The 24,769-nt window shown below is 35.4% G+C and overlaps 1 protein-coding gene across 3 annotated transcripts in view; it reads left to right on the top strand.

Moving 5' to 3' along the window:
• The first annotated feature begins 2,875 nt into the window (after positions 1 to 2,875).
• Positions 2,876 to 24,769, top strand: part of LOC125061829 (diuretic hormone 45) — an 85,159-nt gene continuing 63,265 nt past the window's right edge. For all 3 annotated transcript variants that reach the window (XM_047667443.1, XM_047667444.1, XM_047667445.1), the window contains exon 1: positions 2,876 to 2,980. The gene's annotated coding sequence lies outside the window, so the exon portion shown is untranslated. The remainder of the gene's footprint in view (positions 2,981 to 24,769) is intronic.

Here is a 24,769-nt window from a genome sequence, read left to right as displayed (position 1 = left end):
ATTAGTTTAATTATAATTAGTAAAATTATAATTAGTTCCGACAAAACTTGATTAAATTACATTTATTTAGTAAACCTTAAATAAATGTAATTTAATCAAGTTTTGTCTGAAATGGGTTACTTGGCTTGCAACAAATATATCGTGTAAATTTCAAAATCATCTTCTTTATACATTTTCGTCATAAAATGAATTCAAAGTGTCAAAAATTGGCCATGTTTGTTTATTTTTCTATCGAGCGAAGTTATTTAAATCGTGTATCGATCTATCAAAATGGATGCAGAAACTACTCAACTCCACCTAATTTTCCATTCAACTTCAAGAAACGATGACGAAAAATGGAAAGAAACAATGTTTTGGAGTTTGGCCACCAGCCTTACGATTTCTTTCAACGAGCGAATGTAATAGAAAGTCCATTGGTACAGCTGGCATTCGAACCTACGACTGCACTGCTCTCGTACTTGTGAAGTTACTTAGACATTATTTATTGAAATTGTAATATGTTCGCTAGTATGTATCACGTTGTTGCGAATTAGTTTTGGCACAACAATGTTTTACACATCCTTGAGAGTTCATTGTCAATTCATCGATTTTATCTAGTTTTTACTGTTACAACAGTTGTTATGCAAGTTGTTTTTGAATACACGTGGTTTATATACTAATTTGTATGTATGGAAATAGGAAGAATGTTTTCGAAAGCTGCTTCTATCGATGAGATTTATTAAAAATCATGAAGTATGGGAACGTTCCTTTTCTTTAAGTCTTATTTTATTTATTTTGACGTGATAACGTCTTTAAAATCGTTTTAGTCGGGTGACATGTTCAGAAACTTGTGTCACACCAAAACCTCACGAGCGCGATCGCAGAGAGAGACGGACCGATCTCCCGTCTCATCTCGAGCGCTGCCAGTCATTCCGTGAATGTATGAAGAAAAATGTATATCATAGTCGAATAAGTAAACTTGTCATTTTACACCCGAAATTTATCATCAAAAGTGTGAATAAAACGATAGATGTAATTTAAAATTTGAAAAAATTGTTATCTTCATTAATTCCTTACTTCCCAAAAACTTATATCACCAATAAGACGTTATCACGTAAACATCTCGATCGTAAACCTACTTTACAAACAACCAATATTTTTTTTATTTATTCACACTTTATTGATTTATAATATAAAATTTTTACATGTAAATGAAAGGCAACTGGCGGCCTTATCGCTTTCGAGCGATCTCTTACAGGAAACCACTGTGAGAAAAGAAAAAAAATGTATTAAATTACATAAGGTAGGCAAGAAGTGCAAAAATAAATGTATTACATATAGTCGTTAAGAAAAATAAACTAAACAGGAACAAAAAACAAACTAAACTAACAAAGGATACAGGAAAAAAAAATAATAATAAAAAGTGCACATGAATCATTTTAATTTAACTTAAGATCGGCCTCACGTCACTTGGTAGGTATTATTAATGTTAGGGATACGATGTGGACAGGTAATGTTTGTACAGAAGAAATTTAAAGGAAGATAGAGAAGGAGCTAAGCGAATAGGGACGGGAAGTGAATTCCATAGCCAACAGCAGAGACCTTAAAGGACTTGCCAAGAAAGGAGGAGTTATGACACGGGATACTACAGTTACTTTAATAATATTATTCGCACTTAAGGATTTTTAAAGAAACAAATGCAAATGGACCCCACACACTTCAGTGACAAGGGACACTCACGTTGCCAGAAAGCTTGTGCGTTGCGAGTTTTTAAGAATTTACGCTCTTTTCTTGAAGGACCCTAAGTCGAATTGGTTCGGAAATACTTCAGTGGGCAGCTGGTTCCACATAGTGGTGGTGCGCTGCTAAAACTGCCTTAAGAAACGCTCAGTTGTGGAACACGGCCAGGTGATACGGGCAGAATTGTCTTATTGTTACCAAGACTATAAGACTATAAGAATATAAGTTTAATGTTTAAAATGTCTTTAGCTAGAAACTTTTTTCTATACAATAAACAAACGCGCATGCAGATTATACATAACTGCCGCAGTCCATGGACATACAAAGCGTCAGAAAATCAATCATTCAATGAATAAAGTGTTACATATAGCGTTGATTATTGTGACGCTTTGACTCCCACAAATTTCTTTTCAGAGATAGAAAATTTTGCAGTGCCTAGTGCACCAATGGAGCAGTGTTGGCCTAGTGGCTTCAGCGTGCGACTCATTCCTGAGGTCGTAGGTTCGATCCTATATCCTAATGGACTTTCTTTCTATGTGCGTATTGAACATTCTCTCGAACGGTAAGGAAAACCCAAAAAGTCGACGGCCGGCGTGTGTCAGGCACAGGTGGCTGATCACCTACTTGCCTATTAGATTGACAAATGATCATGAAACTGATTTATTTGAATGCCTACACTATACCTACAAACGGTTCCATTTGCATATGTCACCGTAAAAACCGTTAGATTGTAATCTATCTCGCGAGATTGTAAACTGTCGAAAGATTGTCAACTCAACATACTGCTTGCAATTTAACGTATTATTATTCGGTAGATATATGAAATTGTTGGGAAGTAAAATTAATCTGTAATTGACCAAAGAAGTTTGAATGATAACTAAGTTAGTGTAGTACAATCTACCGAATACCGATAACCGATAACCGATAGATTACAATCTACGGTTTTTACAATTTAACGTTAACACATATATATTTTGTGTAATAGACTATTATGAATAAATTAAAAACGCGACAATTACATCGGAGGATTTCCATATTCAAATTGGATTAAAAATTGACATTTGAGATGACCGTCGCGGAGGCGGTCATTGTGATTTGATGAATGACAGGTGCGCATGCGTGCACGACATTTCCACAGAATATAAGCAAGCCGCACCATTTCAACGGGACACAAGTTTGGCGCACTACACTCGCGTAACTTTGCGATCGGCAAAAGTTTTGAAGTTTGTGTCTGTGCTTTTTGTTAGTTCAATTAAATACGGTGAGTCTTTTAATGATTTTTATATCTAGATATTACTAGTTATATTTTTTAATCGAAGCTGAAAGTATTGAAAAGTAAGAATTGTTTCGTATTTATTAAATGTACGTAAGTACGAGATTTTTTGAATTCTTATCAAACCATCGTTTAGATAAATGTAATTTAATAATTGTATATTTATTAGTATATAAGTATATTTATTTAAATAAAATTTTTATTACGAGGATTTTTTATATTTTTTAAACCATAGTGTAGATAAATGTAATTTAATAACTAGATTATATTTCGCAAAGACAGAAATACGTTAGTATAAAGTTATTTTTAATTAAACAAAAAATTTAATTACGATAATTTTTGATATTTTTTAAACCATCGTGTAGATAAATGTAATTTAATAACTAGATTATATTTCGCAAAGACAGAAATACGTTAGTATAAAGTTATTTTTAATTAAACAAAACATTTAATTACGATAATTTTTTAAACCATCGCTTAGACAATACGTATAATAATTGGATTTAAAATTTCGCAAAAACAAAAACACGTTTGTATTTATAAAAGTATTTTCATTAATTTTATTTTAGTTACAAGAATTACGATAATTTTTTCAAACCTTCGTTTAGTGAGACTAAGTATAATATAATGGGATTAAAAACCATGATCTAATAAAAAATATTTTTATTCCATGACTAACACATCTCGTGTAAATGTGACGAAAACAAAATGTATAGTTTTAGATTACTCATGTTATCTTAGTTTTATGTATTTACAAACTGACGAAATTATAAGTGCCAGTGAAATCATCGTAATTAAAATTATCATTATCATTTCGATGATTAAATGATACGTAATACTTGTGAATTTTAATGCATCTATTGGTTTATAATTCTATAATTGAATACTAGAAATAAATATATATTTCTAAATATTTAAAGTTTGTTTTTTATTTTTATTTTTTTATTTTAAGTTTTTTTTTAAATCCTTTAATGCCTTAGGTTTTATGGGAATCAAAGGTGAAAATGCTTATATTACATACAGCTTATATAAAAATTACACACTTAGCAACACATAAAAAATCTTATTTATTTTGAATAATCTTAAAATTTATAAAAGGATAATGTACACTCAAGGATAATAGATATATTTCTGGAATTTACGTATTGCGACTACATTTTAATAAAGAATGTGGTTTGATATATTTATTAATTTTATTGTATTAGATGTATTTTAAGATATAAATTAGTACTTACATTCCCTTTATCCTTACAATAATAAAAAAAAAACATTTATTAACACAAAACCTTAGCTATTTTAAGAGATTTATGTCAGATTTAAAAATAAAATTGCCCAGATTTTCGTCTCTTTTCACCACAGTATATGTCAATATTCAATACAGTTTTGAAGTACCAGAGTCATTTATGGTGCTCGTATTTACCTAAAGAGTAACATAGAATATTGTTACATATATATAACTTAAATATATATGTCCACTAGCAGACCGGCCAAGCGTTGCTGTGGCTAAGGTTTGTGTTATATTACATAGTAGTAATCTATTCAAGGGAAACGGTAGGAGAACCAGTCATGGGGACCATCATGCTTTTTTGGTGGTTATTTCAGTAAATTGTTTTTTTTTTGAAACGTTGGTACTTTGATCACAGCACCATCTGTTAGAATTGTGACTGTCAAATAATTTGCAATAAAATAATATTGCGGCTATAAATTAAGATGTAAACTATCCTATCTTTTAAGTTGGATCAAACTGCACACGGTGTGCAAATTTAATTTAAAATCGGTTAAGTAGTTTAGGAGACCATCGCGGAGAAACAACGTGACACGTGATTTATATATATATAATGGTATCAATCGCTTATACGAGTACTGGGAATAAATAAGGCGCAACTGCGTTTCTCTGTGAATATAAAAGAAACAACATTTAAAGCCTATATTCTAGGTTTTATAAAATAAAATATTGTAATGAAAAAAATTAAAACATCTTACATCTATTATGTCAAATGACAAATTTAACGTCGTCGATCAGACGGCAAAGAAGAAAAATAAAATATAAAAAGAGTTTGTATATGAAAATATGTTTTCCTTACATCTCCCCCTACAGAGAGTAACAATTACATGTAACTGTTACTCATCGACAATTACAGGGGATAATTAATTCTTTTCCCATAAGGGAGTGCTACCAATATTTCACAGTTTCTTTTAATGCTAAACATTCTAGATAAATCGCCTTCTTATGTTTTCTTCTTTTTATGTTTCGTCTTACATATATTAAGATTATATCACGTGAATAAGTCTCCAGTGTGCTACCTACATTTAGGTAAATTTGCCCTATCTCCTATGGGGATACTAGCAAATCGAATGTTGTTACATAAATTATATAGAAGTTATTCTGGACAAATAGGTCATTCACAGATAGAATGTCCTTAAAGGGCACTTTACTGTGTAAATAATAATAATAATAACAGAACTAGCGAACTGTGGAATCGGCTCCCGGGGGGGTCTTCCCTCAGAGATACGACCTCCAAATGTTCAAAAAGCGAGTCTACTCCTCCCTCAAAGGCCGGCAACGCACCCACTAAAAATGGGGTCTATGGGCTGCGTAGATTGCCCTTTTTGGTCGTCCCGCAAGCTCGTTTGCCCCCCTATTATAAAAAAAAGACATACATAGGATTCATAAATTCTGCGACACGTTGTCCAAAGTTTTTCTCGTTACGTTTGTTATGCGGGATAACGATTCGTGATAATTGGAAAATATTTGCCTTATAGAAGGGTAGAAGCTACCCAGATCCTTGATTATACTTGGTTCCTATCGAATATAATAATAATAATAAAGCCCATTTAAATTAAAATCATTACAAAAGTGGAAGCAGCTTAGCATGTTCTATAATTATTACTAAAGTAAAGTAAAGTAAAAAATCATTTAATCATGTAACATAATGTACACTTATGACTCGTCAGTAAAGAAATACATATAAATGCTTCTAATTTTACATTTACTGCCAGTTCTCAAATCGTAGAACGGAAGAGAAGAACTGGCAATAAACTCTCCGCCACTCTTTTTAATCGCCATTTTTTTTACACAACGTTTGTAAGGAGCTGCAACCATTACACCATGTTGCACATGACATATCAAGTAATTAATAATAATAACATAAATTAAAAACAAAGAGTTGTCCTCTATCAGCAGGAGGCATGGTGAAATAGGAGCACGCACTTACATTCTCGTGGGAACAACACGCAAACACATAGTCGAAATAAGCAACATCACCGCATACACGAATTCAATTACGAATCCTGTGTGTCCAATGAGTTCTTGTTATCCTAATATCCTAACTTCCTTCAGTACCGTTGATTGAAACCCAAAGTTGTGGAATACGCTGCCCAACTCCATACGATTGGCTACCTCTTTTAAAATTCTTCTACAGAAACACTTCTAAATATCCTGTTCAATCAAACAAGTTACCAGTACATAGATATAGAGCTTTTACAATATTATTTAACTACATAATAATAATAATGAAAACTTAGTAAATACAAAATGCTGCCAGCGTTAAAGGTACTATATATAGTAGACAATTTTAAGTTGTCAATAAATATATTTATATTTAAAGTAAATAGAAAATTAAAAAAATTAGAATTTTGGTCCCTGTGGTAGTGTATTGCGATATTTATTCGTTGAGCGGGGAAAGCACCAGCTCTGGGGTCACCGGTAGTACCAGGCGCCAACTTAAAATCTTTAATTAGCGTCTGTTCACTTGAATCTGGGGCCTAGAGTCTCTAATTAAAAAAAAATAAGTTGTATAGGTGGCAAAGACCTAACACATACACATTACAGACACTGTGTTAGTTGACGCGTCGCAAACAAATGGAAGAAGAAATTGTAAACAGTTTAGAAATTTAAAAATAGTTTTTTGGAATTAAGTACTATGTTCTGAAGATTGGATGAGTATTTTTTTACTTAAAATGGGTTCCCAAATCTTACACATTGTAATGCATACTTAATCAACACATTTTTTTAAATCTATATATAACTATGATCACTTAAACCGAACATCTATCTTTACTTTATCTCTCGGTGACTCTAATTATATATTTATAAATGAGACATAGATAGATAATTTGATTCGAAACTCACGGAAGGCTTTTAAGGTAAACCTATCAAGACTAAAATATCCCTCCGATGCGTAATTTATCAGGCTTTTGTTTAAAGTAGGTTCATTTCTATTTTGTATCAGAATATTATTATTATTTTTTTATAGAACGGGGGGCAAACGGGCAGGAGGCTCACCTGATGTTAAGTGATACCGCCGCCCATGGACACTCTCAATGCCAGAGGGCTCGCGAGTGCGTTGCCGGCCTTTTAAGAATAGATATTTGTATGCAAAGAGAAGTTCATGAAAAAAAGGATTTTAATTTTTTTATGTATAAATTACGTTTGTACACAAATGATGGAAAATTTAGATTAATAGTTTTTATGTACAGCTTAAATTGTACTGGTTGATTGTTGACCTGTATGGACTTTTTGTTGCCAGCTGCGGAGCTATACTAGATGTAGCCACATCCAAATAATCCATCGATTCCAAAACAAAGTTCTCAGGGGTATAGTCAATGCTCTCTGGTACATTCGCAATAACGACCTCCATCGGGAAATTATTGTAATTTGTAACGTCGCCACAATAATTAAAAAGACTGCTGGAGCCCACGAACATAGGCTCCACCATCACGTGAATGTCTAGGCTATTCTTGACACCACGGGCCTAGTGGGAAGACTAAAAAGGAAAAAACCATTTGAATCAAGTCAAGTCAAAGTCAAAAATCATTTGTTCATATAGGTAACAACACAATGTACACTTATGAACGTCAAAAAAGAAATATGCATTAAATGCATTTTACATTTACTGCCAGTTTTCAAATGAAGGGCGTAGAACGGAAGAGAAGAACTGGCAATAAACTCTCCGCCACTCTTTTGAATCACCAATTAGTGTTAAGTGAAAAAATAGACCCTAAAAGTCGACGGCGTGTGTCAGGCACTGGAGGCTGATCACCTACTTGCCTAGTAGATTAAAAATGATCATGATATACTTTAACAAATTAATACCACTACAAAAATATATGCAAATTAGTAATTACTAAAACATCATTAAATTTTACTTATAACCATGTATTTTTATAATATTTCAAGTAAGAAAAAACGGTTTCTCTCGTACTTAGGACTCATTTATCTAAAATAATCAAATCAAGGAAAATCAGATAAGTCGTTACGGCAGAGCGATTCAATCAAAACAATAAGATTGAATTTAAAGAACAGGTGAATTGGAATTCAAATCTATTTCTGAGCTGAATTTAAAGTATTTTATTTGAACTTATTAGTTATTGATGTTGGCATCCCTGAGGTCACACCGGCTGTGCATGAATGGCCTTTTCTAAACTCGTCAGCGTCAGGCACAGAAGGCAAACGGGCTGGAGACTCATTAGATGTTAAGTGATACCGCCGCCCGTTGGACACGTTGGCCTTTTAGGAATTGGTAAGCTCTTTTCTAGAAGAATCTTGATGGATCTAGGTGATCTTGCTTATTAGAAAATCAATGATTACGAAACAGAGAAATATCAGTCCAAGAGCAAGGTTTGTAGCGCCAAAGTTTGTGTTATAATGTTTAATTTTATTAACAAAAATTCTAGAACTAATTTATCCATAAAAAGCAGATATAGATAGAAAAGCGTATCCCATTTAACTTTCACTTTACAACGCGCTTTGCGAGTAACTCATTAATTACGGTCTAAGTAGCTACGGCAGAACTTACCCGACGTATCTCAACCTAATATATAACCTCCAATTGCGAATCCTCAAACACGTGTCTCGAGAAATGTGCTCGACTCATATAAACATGAAGAAAGAGGATTTTTTAGACACTGCATAAGACTGCCCATAAAAGAAATATAAATAAATGTCTTCTAGTGGGGAACTTTTTTCGAGAAGACATAAAGAAGAGTTGAGATTGACGTACAGACTCGAGCGGACCCGTTCGGCTCTGAACATCGAGAGCAAACAACGTATATGGCGAGGGAATATTGAGATGTTTTCTACCGCGGCTAATAAACAACCAGTAAGTTATGGGTAGCCTATCGTTAACTAACATAAATAGTAAATTGAAAAACTACTTTTACATAAATTTGTCGTGTTCCTGAACAAGACTGCTATGGTTACATTTAAGCAAACCACAGAGGTTTTCTAATGTAACATAGAATGATTTAATTATATTATTCTGTAAAATAAATAAATTAATAAAAAAAACATAGGAACTATATGACACATAGCTAACAGAATTGAGAGTCCTATCCTCTTATATATCTTCTGCTAGTTCTTCTGCATAAATGGTCAGATTATATAGATATAGTGGAGAATTTACATTTCTTTCTCTTTTCATAATTTATACCAAAACAAATAACATAATACAAAAAAATTATAAGGGATGCAACGGGCGGCCTTTTCGATAACAAGCGATCTCTTTTAGGCAACGCTAGTAAGGGAAAAAACTAAAAAAATAAATATGGTGGTAAAATTCGAGAAGTGCATAACCAAACCAAAATAGAACCTTAATCTAACACAAAAAAATATTAGTAAAACAAACAAAAAAATAAAAAGCTGATCTCACGGATTTATGAATGGCGATGCAATATAAAAGAAAAGGAATTACAAAAATTTACGATATTCAATACCTTCAAGACAAAGCGTACTACTAATTGGCCGACACCGCACTTGAAAACTTGCTAGTGTTGCAGACCATGGGAAAGCACTCTACAGTTACAATAAATCTGTACATTTTATCACATAAATAATCACGTCTTTAAGTAGTAATATAGTTTCTCCCAAACGGCAACGCGTAAAACGAAACCACGTGAGGGACGACCAATCCTTTTTCCATAAAGGATTTCAAAGCTATCGCTCGATCGCAAGAAATCCGGATTGGAAATAATTTTAGATTATAGATCGAGTATAGAAAGCGGCCGTTAGTAAGCTGGTTCTTGTCTCATATAAATCAATAAATAAACCATAATAGAGGAAGAACGCAATATGTTCGTTGAAAATCTGACCAAAATGGTTTGTCGATATTTCTCAGTTCAATTATGCATAGAAAAGCCAAAGGAAATAAAGGAAATGCTCTCGGGAAAATATGTATTGAAAATCCGCAATAATCCACGGCTGTCCCGTGAGATTGGCTAGCTCATGTATGGAACTAGTACCGACCACGATTTTGATCCTGAGACATATAAGAATCCTATAGTCTATTGGTAATGTATTTTTTTGCGTAAAAAAACAAATTCCCAAAAAAAGTCTGGAGAGAAGTTTTTATATACATAAGATAATATATTATTGAATTAAAAAAATAAACCACAAATTGTTTCTATGTAAAATACAAAGGAACGACATTTAAAGTTTACTCGTTTCCCTTTTCTCTCTCTCTCTTTTATCAACATCGAAAAATCACCAAAATCATCTCCGCGCCATCCGCCATTCCACCGCGCGTCACTCTGATGTGTCATCTGTCAACCTCCACAGACAACTTATGAAAGCGCGAAGCGCGCCAAATTCAAATTAATGAAATGTGATTTTATTACACATATAGAGAGAGAAGAGGTTAGAAGGACACTGACGTTAAAGAGAGTAAAGGGCGATTTACATTATCTTAGTGTTTAGGAGAGTGCTTTAGGATAGTACTTTAGTTATAAAATGTAAACGCTACTTGCTTTAGTACGGTTCTACTTGACTTTCAAGTTGAATCAAAATAGAATCGCTTTTTATTTTTGTTTCAAGTGATACCCCTCCTAATTTAGTAAAATCTTTAGGAGAGTGCTTAAGTGCCGTGAAACGCGTGCGTGTTTTTTGATTTTTAAAGATGGCTAAATGGTCGGAAGATACAACTATCAGATTTGTGTCTGAATATGTTGTTCACGAATGTTTGTGGAACGTTAAAAAAAATTTATACAAAAACAAACAGGCTAGGCATTCGGCATACACTGCCTAAAAAGAAGCTATTTTGTTTATTATTTATATTTAGTTTATTTATTTCGAATAAAATCTCGTCTTCTATTTGTTCCATAACTACAGTTAGTATTTTGCATAGCGTATTTGCCGACGTCGTTGCGCGTTTATTGTGGCGCTGTAATGATACTCTACTGGAAGAAATGTAAACGTTCACTCGCAATGCACTAAAGCACTTAAGAATTTGCCTTTCAACTTGTACAAAAATACTCTCCTAAACACTAAGATAATGTAAATCGGCCATAAGGGAAGGAGCAGTGGATAGGACAGGAGAAAAATTGGAAAATAGGGGACAGTAGATTGGAAGATTAAATAAAACTGGTAGGCAAGGTTTGGCCAAGAAGGGGCGAGAGAGAGAGAGAGCGAGCAGAAACTTATATTTGTTTTTAATTTATTGTAAGAAAATTGAACTTGTCCGAAATAAAGGCTTTTTTATGTGTTTTATGGGGTTCCAGGTAAATCAACGCGCGCAACGTGCAGAAGCATTCTGTTTATTAGGAATAATACAGTCCAAGTTATATTTGAAAAATATTACCCACTAGTATTAGAAAAACTAGACACTTTATTTACAAATGGATAGGTGATACGAAACAAACGCTTTTCGGCTGATTGTGATCGGTCTGGACTTTGGACTTCAAGTCGTTTCGCGTGTTTTTAATTGGACGAGAGATGTCACATTCAGAAGGAAGCCAAATAATAAAAAAATAGTGGCGCTAAAACTTTTTAGATCTGGGCCTCAGATTTTGTATCTGTTTCATAATCGTTTGTCAATACGCAATAATAGGCAAGTAGGTGATCAGACATGTCGTCAACTTTTTGGGTCTAAGACATGTCAGTTTCCTCACGATGTTTTTTTTCACCGTTCGAGCGAATGTTAAAATGCGCACATAGAAAGAAAGTCCATTGGTGCACAGCCGGAACCTACGACCTCAGAAGAGAATTGCATTCTGAAGCTACTTATAAAGTTAGGGAAACCGGACTAAGTCTTAGACGCAAAGAAAAAAAAAACTGAGGCAGAAATATGAGGTTCAAGAGTTGTAGTGCCACTTTTTCTTTAGGTATGTTAAACACTATATGGTAGGGGAGCCCACGATGCTAAATGGGGATTTACTCGAGCGTCGTAGAGACCTATTGGGATGCAAAGCTTAGATGATAAGAAGAAAAAAATGTTATATGATATATACCTTTTCATCGGTGGGGGAAGCGGCTATAGATTGTTAAATATGTAAAAAAAAACTGTTGCATGGACATCCTCGAGCGCGTCAGATATTGATAGCATCAATGCCCTACGTATTTTTAATAATGTACGTATGTTAATCTGATCGTTTGCATGATGCGGGTGGTTGTATTTAAGGGTTGAAAATGAAAAAAAAAAAAATATCGAGCGCGTCAGATTTTTTAAGGGAGTGTTAAGTGCACCAAAAAAAAGCTCTCATTCACTAATCTGACGATTTCGATGGGACGCAAACCCACGGCCATTTTCATAATTTGCAAAAAAAAATCGCAATTTTGAAATACTCAAGCGCGTCAGATTAAGATATATGTGGTTCATCTTTATGTACTAAACGTACTGTCTCATAATCTGACGATTATCTAGAGGGATTCGCCTGATCTGACAAAAAAAAATAGAAAAACGGTTCACCTTAAAGGCCATCCCTGCAACTTCCCGCTAATTCCATTCCTGGGCGCTTAAAATTGATAATTTAAGTTCGCTGAGTTCAAAGAAATAATATTTCTATGCATTTGAGCTCTCCCAGCTCGAAAGTCTGATAGAAGTTTCATAGAACACTATTTTTGGAATTTTCAAACCGCAATAACTTTATCAAGCAATTTTCACACGGTTGACGGCATTCGACGCAGTTTTATCATCCTCATAAGTAATTTTGCGATTTTAATTGATCGAACGACAAATTTCGGAGTAATTCCGAAAAAACACTTTTTCGGGTTTCTTTCGTTCACGATATCTCTCGAACGAATCAACCGCTTTTGACCAGCTTGGTGGCGATCGACGTGGTTTTTCAAGCTCATAGGCGGATTAGTTTTTGAAGTTGATCGATAAAGAAACCACTTTAAAAAAATATATTTCTTATTTTTTTAAGATTTTTCAAAATTTCTCAAAATCTATCGGTCCGAATCGGTTTAAATTCACAGGAAATGTGATTTAGAGGGAAATATTTAGAACGCCGTTTAGTAGATTCCGATCGGTTTAAGGAAATGTAGGCATCACGCAGCTGCACGCATTTAACTTTATCGACGAATTTTTGTTATTTCGGCTTGCGGAAATCGTCAGATTATATATTTTTCATTATTCTTGAATTATTTCCTTCCAAATAAAAATAAATTAGCTACGCTCGAGAATGTCGAGATGACGTTTTTTTTTACAACTTTGTTGCCCTCCCCTTTTTTTACGTCACTCTCAAATTGTCAGATTAGTGGAATATACACTTTTTAGGATGTAATTAACTCACCCTACCTTAATCTGACGCGCTCGGGAATTTCTGATGGTCAATTTTTTTTTACTAATCTGATCCTGTCTCCTTCACGGGCGGCCTTATATATGGGCCTCATGTTTTGTGGAGGTACTTAACCGGGTATAAGGTATCCCCCTATATATTAATCTGCCTCACTTTATTAAATCCCGAAATCCCCTCAGGGGGGCCCCCTACCAATATACGTTTAGATATATTAGATGATGATACAACAAAAATAAAAACAAAACTAGCTAACTGTCAGAAATCGATGGAAAGAAGCATACTGAAAGTAAGAAAAATGCTAAAAATAAGAAGTAAAGATATAAGAGCCAAAACCAACTTAATAGACGTACTTCATGCTCGTACACAAAAATGGCGATGGGCAGGACACCTAGTGAGATACAAGGACAACATATTATGGACATTAGAAACCACAACATGGAAAGGATCTGCGGAAAAAAGAAAAAACAGGAACAATAAAAGTGGCCGGTAAAGACTGGAGCAGAAAAGCAAAAAAATAGAAAAGCATGGAGTGAAATAGAGGAGGTCTTTACCATACATGGGGTTCCAATAACATAGTTTTATATGAATACTAGCTGACCTGGCTAACTTCGTTCCGCCCTACAACCTTATAATATCGTTGTTACTTTAATTTAACTTATTTTAGAATTTCATTAATGTTAAGTATTACATTAATACAACTCTTTTGCAAATACAGAAATGTTTTATTGCTTGCCATTGCGAAAGAAGAATGGCAGTTTTACACATTAGGCATCTTCTCTCTAGCGTCAATATGGCGATACTGCATGTTAAGCACTTTCTGATATCCAACATCTTTTGATCAGGATCAAAGCATGGTTTTGCATCTCCTCATTCACCTCAAGATCGGAATTTCTTGAACTGACACGAATTCGACGTAAAATGATGCGTAGTTTTGTCAACAGATGGCACCATATGGTTTTTGCATTCGTAAAATTAATTAATTTATTTATTGTTATTCGATAATTTATCCGATATTTTATTGCTTATTCTGCTATTCGGGACGGAAACAAATCCAACAAATCAAAAACCATGGCAATCGGTCCAGCCGTTCTCGAGTTATAAGTGTTGTAACAAACACGACTTTCTTTTATATATATGGGCGGATGCCCTTCATTATTAGAATCAGCCATGTCTTAATAATTTTAATGTTGGTCACCAAACTCAAAATCTATTTACTATTCATTAGGAAATCTCTTAAACAAGCACTTTCAATTAGTTTTGTAACAAAAAGACACCAGATTATTTAGAACAAAAGCGATTCGTCGCAGACGTGGTGCGCTCGCCGTTGACGTTCGAAACACTCCAAACGATTTCAACATGGCCGCGCTGACCATCGATACGACGCTCCGCCAGACTTGACAACTGTCAAATCTCGTTCCAATATTTGCAGTATTTCTTAACATGGCGCTAGGAATGCGCCGTCACGGCCGGACTGACTTTCGACCGTCCTCGGGCGCATCAGATTGCAGTCCTGTAACAGTGACACAATCAATCGGACAGGTGTCAGTAAATCTACCCGCTCGCCCAACCTGACAAGCTATGACTACTAGACGTAATGCTACTGTCATACAACTATGACTATCAGAATAAAAAAAGCGTGTGTCCTTTCGACCACTCATGGACCGGACGGCACCTTTTTCTAATCACTTAACAAACATTACACTCTTTATCTAACAAACATACTCACAGTATCAATTTGGACCGGACGAGTGTGTCCTTTCGACCAGCCACTCGTGCATGGACCGGACGACACTGTCCCTTCGACCAATTAACACCTAAGATTGGACCGGACGAGTGTGTCCCTTCGACCAGCCACTCGTGCATGGACCGGACGACACTGTCCCTTCGACCAATTAACACTTAAGATTGGACCGGACGGGTGTGTCCTTTCGACCAGCCACACGTGCATGGCCCGGACGACACTGTCCCTTCGACCAATGAACACATAAGATTGGACCGGATGAATGTGTCCCTTCAACCAGCCGCTATCAGCTGCGTGGCCCGGACGACATTATCCTTTCGACCAATGAACACATACGGTTGGACCGGATGAATGTGTCCCTTCGACCAGCCGCTATCAGCTGCGTGGCCCGGACGACATTATCCTTTCGACCAACGAACACTTAAGGTTGGACCGGATGAATGTGTCCCTACGACCAGCCGCTATCAGCTGCATGGCCCGGACGACATTATCCTTTCGACCACCTTCACACACACACACACACACCACGTTATTCAATGACTCATCTCACTAATCGTGCCAACATAGTAAAGTAAACTTCAGCGCTTACAGATTACACATACCTATAAGTTACGGACTGTCTTGCTCTGCGTGAATTCGGACCTAATGCTCAACGGTTTCGCGATCTGAAATGTTACTTAGGGTATCAGACTCCGCTGTAAGCGTGTCTGATCCTGCGGACAGTGTATCGGAGCCTGCAGTCAATATATATCACAAACATTCGGTCTGTCGAGGTGACTATTATCGAGTTCAACATCGTTCGGCGCCGTCATGGCCTCTTCTTCAGTCATCAAACTAGTAGATATTTCAACTAACCCGTCATGACCCCGAGGTACTGGACGCAAGTTCTCGTGCGCGTATTTGAAAGTACGATGTGAACCGGTTATGCTTTTCAACTCGTAACGGTCATTATCTAATACTGCGATTATTACATAAGGACCCCTAAACTTCCTATCTAACTTGGTTTGGTTGCGTTCACAACTTTTGATGAATACGAAATCGCTTTTAGAAAATGGCTTGATAGTAGCTCGACCCTGGTTAAATCGTAAAGTATCGGATGCGGCTGCCCTTTGTATGTTAAGAGACGCATCTTGCCTAGCTGACTCTACGTCAATTCGCTGTTCTTGTTCTGAATCTGGACTTGAACACCTAATTCTCGACATACCTAGAGATTGAGAACGGATACCGAACATGAGTTCAGTTGGCGTAAATTTGGTGACTGTAGACCTAGTACTATTAAGCGCTAATTGCACATTACCTAACTCGTCACGCCACGCTTTATTGGGATCGTTTTCGATAATCGTTAGCAAACTTTTCAAAGTGCGCATCACACGCTCGACTTGCCCGTTTGCCTTGCTGGAGCCAGTTGCGATAAAATGCAGCTTAATGTTATGTTCTGAACAAAAGTTCTTGAAATACTGGCTAACGTAACACCTGCCTTGATCAGCTATTATGCGCTTAGGTGCTCCAAAAAGGCAAACGGCACTTTTAACGGCTTGAACCGCACTAGCTGCGTCTAATGATGAGGTGTGCTCTAATAATACGTATTTAGTGAACGCATCAATAATTACTGAACAATATTCCTTACGGTCACTTTTTCCACTTAGTTTGCCGGTGAAGTCTATATGGATCGTGTGCCACGGTACCGGAGCTTTTGGAATAGAATGTAGCTGCACAGGCTGAGCACCTGAGGGACCTTTTGATGCCTTGCAGACAATGCAAGAGTCAATAAATTTTCTAACGCACTTGGACATCTGAGGGAACCAGTACTGTTCGTACAGTTTGTCCAGTGTTTTGTCACCACCCAGATGTTGTAACTCGTTATGAACGTGATTAATCAAAGTCCATATTAGGGAGCGAGGGACGACTGGCAGCCATGATATAATCTTGTTTCTTACAACCTTCCTATAAAGAATGCCATTCCTAACGTCATATGTCTGACCAACCGTTTCAGGAAAATCGTTATTATTGTGCTTGTTGATCAAGTCTTGGACCTCTGCATCACGTTTCTGTTCTACAGAAAGCCAACCCTGATTTAATCCTACAAAATTTACTATCTGAATTGTAGGTTTTGAAGAGACTTGTGACTCGGAAATTAAGCTATTGGGGTCCGGCAGGGGATTTCTAGAAAGGTAATCCGCGTGTTCCATGCCACGACCTTCGCGATATATGATATCGAAATCGTAGGCTTGTAAAAATGCCCACCAGCGATGAACACGTGGGGTTAGGTCAGTTTTAGATTTCGATGCTTTTAATGAGTTACAGTCCGTGAAAACCTTGAAACGTCGGCCGTATAAATAATGCCGGAAGTGTTCTACCGCTCGTACGACTGCCAGCGTTTCCAGTTCGTATGAGTGGTAGCGGGACTCTACTTCAGAGGTTCGTCGGCTAAAGTATTCTACAACATGGGGCAGGTCTTTCTTTTTCTGTATTAAGATCGCCCCATATCCCTCCAAGCTAGCGTCGCAACGGGTAAGTCCGGGTTATAGATCATCAGAACTGGTTCGGAGGTAAGCATCTGTATAATGGTATTACGGATATGGGCGTCGTTGAACAGTTTTATGGGGTAGACCCCTATCAATCAATTTCTAACTCTCCTGTGTTCACGCGTTTACGGGGAACACTATCCACAAAACTGCTAGCATATTTGTCTAATAGTCTAATAAGGGCATCTCTATCATCAGCTGCCAAATCCGTATCTATCCGAGTAAAGTATGGCTGTGTAACAATCGCCTCACAAACATTAACTTCAAATTATCATTATTAATTTTGACGCTCACACCGTTTTCTAAAATGTCCCTACCTATTATAACAGGGTCCGTAAAACATGAGTCTGGTACTACATGAAATGTCAAGAGTTTTATAAAATTTTCAAAATTAACCTCACTCGAAATCTGTGACGTAGATTTTATTTCATCACCACCAATGCCCGCAAGATACACAAGATCATTGCGCACAGTACTTGGGAACTTAGTATAATAGCTCTCTTTTATCAACGAGCAAGACAATCCGCTATCAAACAAAAAGAAAGGAGACTGACTCACCAGATGACATCCTCAAGGTGCCCCTCGACAGCCACTGTTCGCAGATATTGACCTATTACCTTGCAGTAGATCCACCACCTTTTTCCTTTTCTTTACAAATTGTTGCTATGTGTCCAACTTGACCGCATATATAACAGGTTACTGTAGAAGTTTTCTCGGGGGCACGTGTTGCAGTTGACGGATCTTGCTGCTTAGTCATCCAAGAAGAATCTTCTCGAAGACGCTTGCCGGTGTCCGAGGATTCCACAAAAATGACATTTACCAGGAAATCTTGCGTCCACAATTCTAGGTCGCTTGAAATCAGGCTCTTGGATTTCAGTAACCCCCGATCTTCGCTTTAGGGAAATGCCTCTTAAGATTCTAAACAACTGAGGTTTAATAGTGACAGTATATGCGTTTAGCTCACGGCATATCAAACCATCCTTCTGACATAAGACCGATATGACGTATCCAGTTATAAAATCTTGACATTCGGGTTTTAGGTATAGTTTCGATCATATTCCATAAGCGCAGGCCACTCTGCTGCAGTTTCTTTTGTTCCAATTTGAAAACGCAATATTTCATCAAAGAAGTCTTGAAATAATTTTGGTTTACAAAATCTAGCCATTAAACTTTGTTTTACATTCTCCCATGTCAGCTCATACAAATTTAACTTGCTCAAGAAAGCTGCGCGCACTTTCAGTACAATGCTAAGAGCTAGAGAAATCTACGCCCTCTAAATGTTTAGTCAGTACTTTAAGCTCTGTAATTAAGACCAACCTTCTATATCCGCGTCTGCGTCTACCGGATTAAACTCTACGAATTTCACTGAACTATACTGGGCGTTAGCAGTTGCCACCGGTGGTTGCGTTGTCGCTAAAATCCGAGTAAGTAAAATTTCCATATTACTTAACAACTTCAAGGCGCTATTTTAGTCAGGTGGTTGTTTTTGCACGGTCAGTAGCGCATGGGATCCCACTTCTGATATGGGCGGATGCCCTTCATTATTAGAATCAGCCATGTCTTAATAATTTTAATGTTGGTCACCAAACTCAAAATCTATTTACTATTCATTAGGAAATCTCTTAAACAAGCACTTTCAATTAGTTTTGTAACAAAAAGACACCAGATTATTTAGAACAAAAGCGATTCGTCGCAGACGTGGTGCGCTCGCCGTTGACGTTCGAAACACTCCAAACGATTTCAACATGGCCGCGCTGACCATCGATACGACGCTCCGCCAGACTTGACAACTGTCAAATCTCGTTCCAATATTTGCAGTATTTCTTAACATGGCGCTAGGAATGCGCCGTCATATATATAGATAAGATAAAAATGTTATTTAAGGTTGTTGTAAATAAATGGGCTTTATATTATTTGAATTATAAATAATAATTACTTATATTGAGATTTATCTATTTGACTATAAGCACTTTCTACAAAAAACTTCATAATCATATACAATTTAATTTGTAAACCTTGGAATTTAAGATTTTCTTCCCTCGCCCATCTACTTGGATTCGTAACGTAATTACGAAAAGTACTTTATAAAGTTTACCTGAATGTTTTGTCTGAATTAAACATGTTTTTATTCAACACTAGATGTAATTAAATCAAGTGTAACTATTAAGTTTGCTATCGAAGAACTGGGAACACTGAAACAGGTATTTTTTTACTTAAAAGGGTTCCCAAATCAAGCATTATAATGAATTGTTGTCAAATGAATGAACACATTTGTTTATTACTTTATAAATAATTTTAGAATATTATTGTTATTCTACTGAATAAAATAATGAATAAAAAAAATGTGTGCGTGTACTAGGTGTACACTGTACACACGTAAGAAGTGAAACTTCTTTATGACCTTTTCGAAAAATTATCTACTATATGCAACTTTACAGAAATTGGTTAAATAAAGTTAAATTAGATAAAGTTTAACAAAAGGCTTTTATTATCATAGACATGAATACAAAGACAATCTCTTCGGATCAACCGTGGTAGCGACAAGAAAAAGATGGCGCGTAGCCGAAAAATGTGACAAATGTGTGTAAATTTTTTTCCAACGCCGATAAAGAAGTTGGCGCATAACCTACTACAAAATTTCTCCCATACGTCGATAAAGAAGTTTCACTTCAAAAGATGGCGCGTAACGGAAAAATGTGACGCGTAACGCAAAAATGCTACATTTTTTCCAACCCCGATAGTTTCGTTTTGCCTTAATCCTTTTTTTTTTACTTAGCCTACCTTTTTAATACATACCAACATATAGAACATATTGCTATGCTAGACTGTTCGCTTTACCTTTAAAACCTAACTAAATAAAACTTCATACTTCACTAGACACTACTTTTAATAAATGTTACGTCAGTTAGGACAATACGCTACTCAAAATAATAATCGAAAAAAGAAAAAGAAAGAAAAATATGCAAAGAAAAAAAAGGAATCTGGTACATTTTAAGTGTGTAATGTGTGTGTGTGTTGTGGTTGTAACTGGCCCTGGCTCAGCATTATGCTATGGAGCAGACTGTTCCACAGCGCTGGTCATGCTGCCAGATACCACAACAGGTAGTTCGTACCTCAGACGCAAAAAAAGAAAAATAATTTAATAATAATATACGTAATAGTACAAAAATTAACAGTGTAAGTAAAGTAGTCTAGTAGTATAGTAAATAACATTATAATTAATTAAAATAAAGAGAGCAGTTTTGGCCAAGTGGCTTCAGCGTGCGACTCTCATACCTGTGGTCGTAGGTTCGATCCCCGGCTGTGCACCAATGGACATAGCGCATTTCACATTTGCTCGAACGGTGAAGGAAAACATCGTGACGAAACCAACATGTCTTAGACCGACCGACCGAAAAAGTCGACGGCGTGTGTCAGGCACCTACTTGCCTATTAGATTTAAAAATGATCATGGATCCGATGCAGAAATCTGAGGCCAAAACCTAAAGAGGTTGTAGCGCAGTAGTAAATAAAAAAATGAGATTTTTTTTTACTTATAAGTAATAGATAAATAAATATTTTTTTAATAGACTAGTGGTATGTAAAGAGCAGAAGAAAAGTAAGACGATTTGTATAGAAATAATAAATAAAATATTGTCTATGAATTCCAAAATATGTAGTCTATCCAAACAAAAGTCCCAAACTTTTGTATAAGCTGCCCGATTATGTCTCAATGTATTCAGCGTAATAGTTGATCCCACGGGGCAAAAACGTGATCGAAATAAACGTCCAATTGGTTTTCTATTGACGCAGTGTCCCATGTATCAATGTATCCAAATACGAATAAATTTTTCTTATCCTCTAATAATATTGTATATATTTTTTTAAAAGACAATTCACACCAATTGACCGAATCCCATGCTAAGCTGGTGAAGCTTGTGTTATGGGTAGGCAACGGATATACATACATAGATAGATAGACATATAAATACATATTTAAACACCAAAGACCTAATCACAACACCAAATGCTCATCACATCGATGTTTGTCTCAGCCGGGTATCGAACCCGGGACCCATGGATTCGCAGTCAGGGGTTAGTACCCCTGACTGCGAATGACCTACTAGAACTACTAGACCGTTGATATAATGAATTGAATGAGTCGTTAGATATAAATATTTGGCTGTTTGGCCCGAAGGCCCAGTGGCTGAGGTGGAGATTATTTATTTATTTAAAACTAACTGGTGCACGCGGCTTCGTCTGCGCAGGATTAAAATAATATTTGTCCTAATGATGTAGCGTGAAAAATATTTTATCTACTTTCAATACCAGAAGCGAGAAAAGTATCTATTTTTATTTAGGAATCAATTTATTACCACCAAATAATACTCGTACTTGAACGGTGACTATTTATTTACAGTTTCTTTTAACAAAATCAAAAAACAGTAATCCTAAACGTAAATCACATTTTTGTTCGATATTTAAAAAAAACGACAAGAAATACTTGAACGGTGACTATTTATTTATTTATGGATTCTTTAAACAAAATCAAGAAACAGTAATCCTAAACGAAAATCACATTTTTGTTCGATATTTTAAAAAAAACGACAAGAAATACTTGAACGGTGACTGTTTATTTATAGTTTCTTTAAACAAAATCAAGAAACAGTACCTAATCCTAAACGAAAATCACATTTTTGTTAGATATTAAAAAAAAAATACAAGAAATACTTGAACGGTGACTATTTATTTATAGTTTCTTTAAACAAAATCAAAAAAACAGTTATCGTAACGAAAATCACATATTTGTTCAATATTTTTTAGATGGACCGTGCCGGTACTAAAATTCTAGAATTTCTTTATCTATGATCAGCATTTCTATACCTGACACACGATGTCATTTTTAGGTCTAATCCCGGTTTCCTCAGTGTTTTTCTTTTCCATACAAGCGGGTGTTATTTGCGACTATATCTATATATATAAAAATGAAACCCATTTTCCGTTGTCACGACATAACATGAAAACGGCTTGACCGATTTGTCTGATTATTTTTTTATAATATTCCTTGAAGTACGAGGATGGTTCTTACGGAGAGAAAAATTAAAAAAATTGAGTGAAAATGTCTAAAAAAACACTTTTCTATATTCCCATACAAAATATTTGTAATACTACTTAAAAGTCAATTTGAACTTTAATACCATATCATAAAGTTCAAATGTTAGTGGAGGGTTCCTGGAAGGTAAATTAAGGTAAATTTTAATTTTTGACATAATGTATTTGTTGTCTTATCAACTTTCTTTTTTTATCTTACTAGCTAGACCGGTGTCCCGAATAGCAGAATAAGTATTAAAAAAAAATAAAGAATCGACTGTTAGGCGGTACGATGTTTGCCAGGCCAGCTAGTAAATAGTAATTGTTTAAGAATGTTGTTTGAATTGTTTATTTCGAAGGTATAACCTCAGGCCAATACTCTTGTCCATTAAATGATTAAATAAGTATCCATTAACTCTAACGAACGACTCGGAGTATGGATGGAAAGTATGTTAACGTTATCTGTTTGGAACTAACCGCATTGTTAGGAAAAATATGACAGTTAAAAAACATTTTAATGAAATTGTTGCCAGAAGCTTTTACTTTGTTGTTTGAAAGTTGAAGTTTGTCGTGCATATATTAAATACACAGTGTAAATGAAAGGTGTTAATTTATTTAATAAGTTTAGTTTTATATTATACACGATGTTTCCTAAACTGTACAATATTGCTGAAATCATTTATTAAAAACCTAACAAAAAAATATACAGAATTTACAATTTTCTTAACCTACGAAGTAATAATAAAAATAATAAAAAGAAAATTAAAATTAAAACAAATTACGCTGGCAGCATTTTCTCGCTGTATTGCGAGACTTATTCGTTGAGCGAGTAAAATACCAACTCTGGGGTCACCGGTACTATCTACCAGGCGCCAACTTAAATCTTTAATTTGCGCCTGTGCACTTGAACCCCACGGGCCAATTAAGATTAACTCGAAACAACATTTTGGTTTCGTTTGATTGAATTCTGAAACGAAATGAAATTGATAATTCAGAAAACCGAATTTCAACCGATAACTGCCCTGCGATTCTGTGACTCACACAGCGGTTTTCGCATCGGCGGTCGCTCTCAAATCAGTCGTGAAGCAATCATTTTATGATTTGGCATTCTGATAAAGAATAAACTACAAGCTCCCACCTTTTCTGAATGCCAAATCATAAAATGACTGCTTCACGACTGATTTGAGAGCGACCGCCGATGCGAAAACCGCTGTGTGAGTTCGAAAAGTGAGTTACAGAATCGCAGGGCTGGTAATAAATTATTTATTTATTTATATTTCATAAGCCATAATAACAATATACACATAGTAACAGATTCGTAAATAATTTTATAACTAAAGAACATACATGAGAATATATTGACGACATATAGCTATTGTTAACACAATATAGAAAAACCTGACCATAAAATAAACAATGATGAAAAGAGTATGATTTGCGACAAATGATCTTTTTTCGATAAACTGCAACATCTTGCGCGTGAAGACAAAATTACGGTTTAAGATAATTAAGATTTATTTAGGAATTTATTAATATTAATTAACAATTAGGAATGCTTATTAATTAATTGTTTATTACAATAGTAAATTACAACAGCAGACAAGAAACAGAAGACTAATAATTCTTCTAGATACAATAAAAAGATAAAAGTACAGAACATACATTTGTTTCATTTTTTTTAATAATACAAAAAAACAACAACAATGAATAATGAATAGAAGTAATTTAACAAATAACACTCAAATACAATAACATCATTTGTTTTAAATCTAATATGTAAAATTCTCTCCGAAACGGCTCGACCGATTCTCATTAAATTTTGTGTGCATATTGGGTATATCTTAGAATCGGACAACATCTATTTTACATCCCCCTAAATGTTAAGGGTAGTCCATCCCTAAGTTTTTATTTTTTATTTTTAGATATTTT

Source organism: Pieris napi, chromosome 24, assembly GCF_905475465.1.
Source record: "Pieris napi chromosome 24, ilPieNapi1.2, whole genome shotgun sequence".
NCBI classification, from domain to species: domain Eukaryota; kingdom Metazoa; phylum Arthropoda; class Insecta; order Lepidoptera; family Pieridae; genus Pieris; species Pieris napi.
This window is presented reverse-complemented; position numbering and strand designations above follow the sequence as displayed.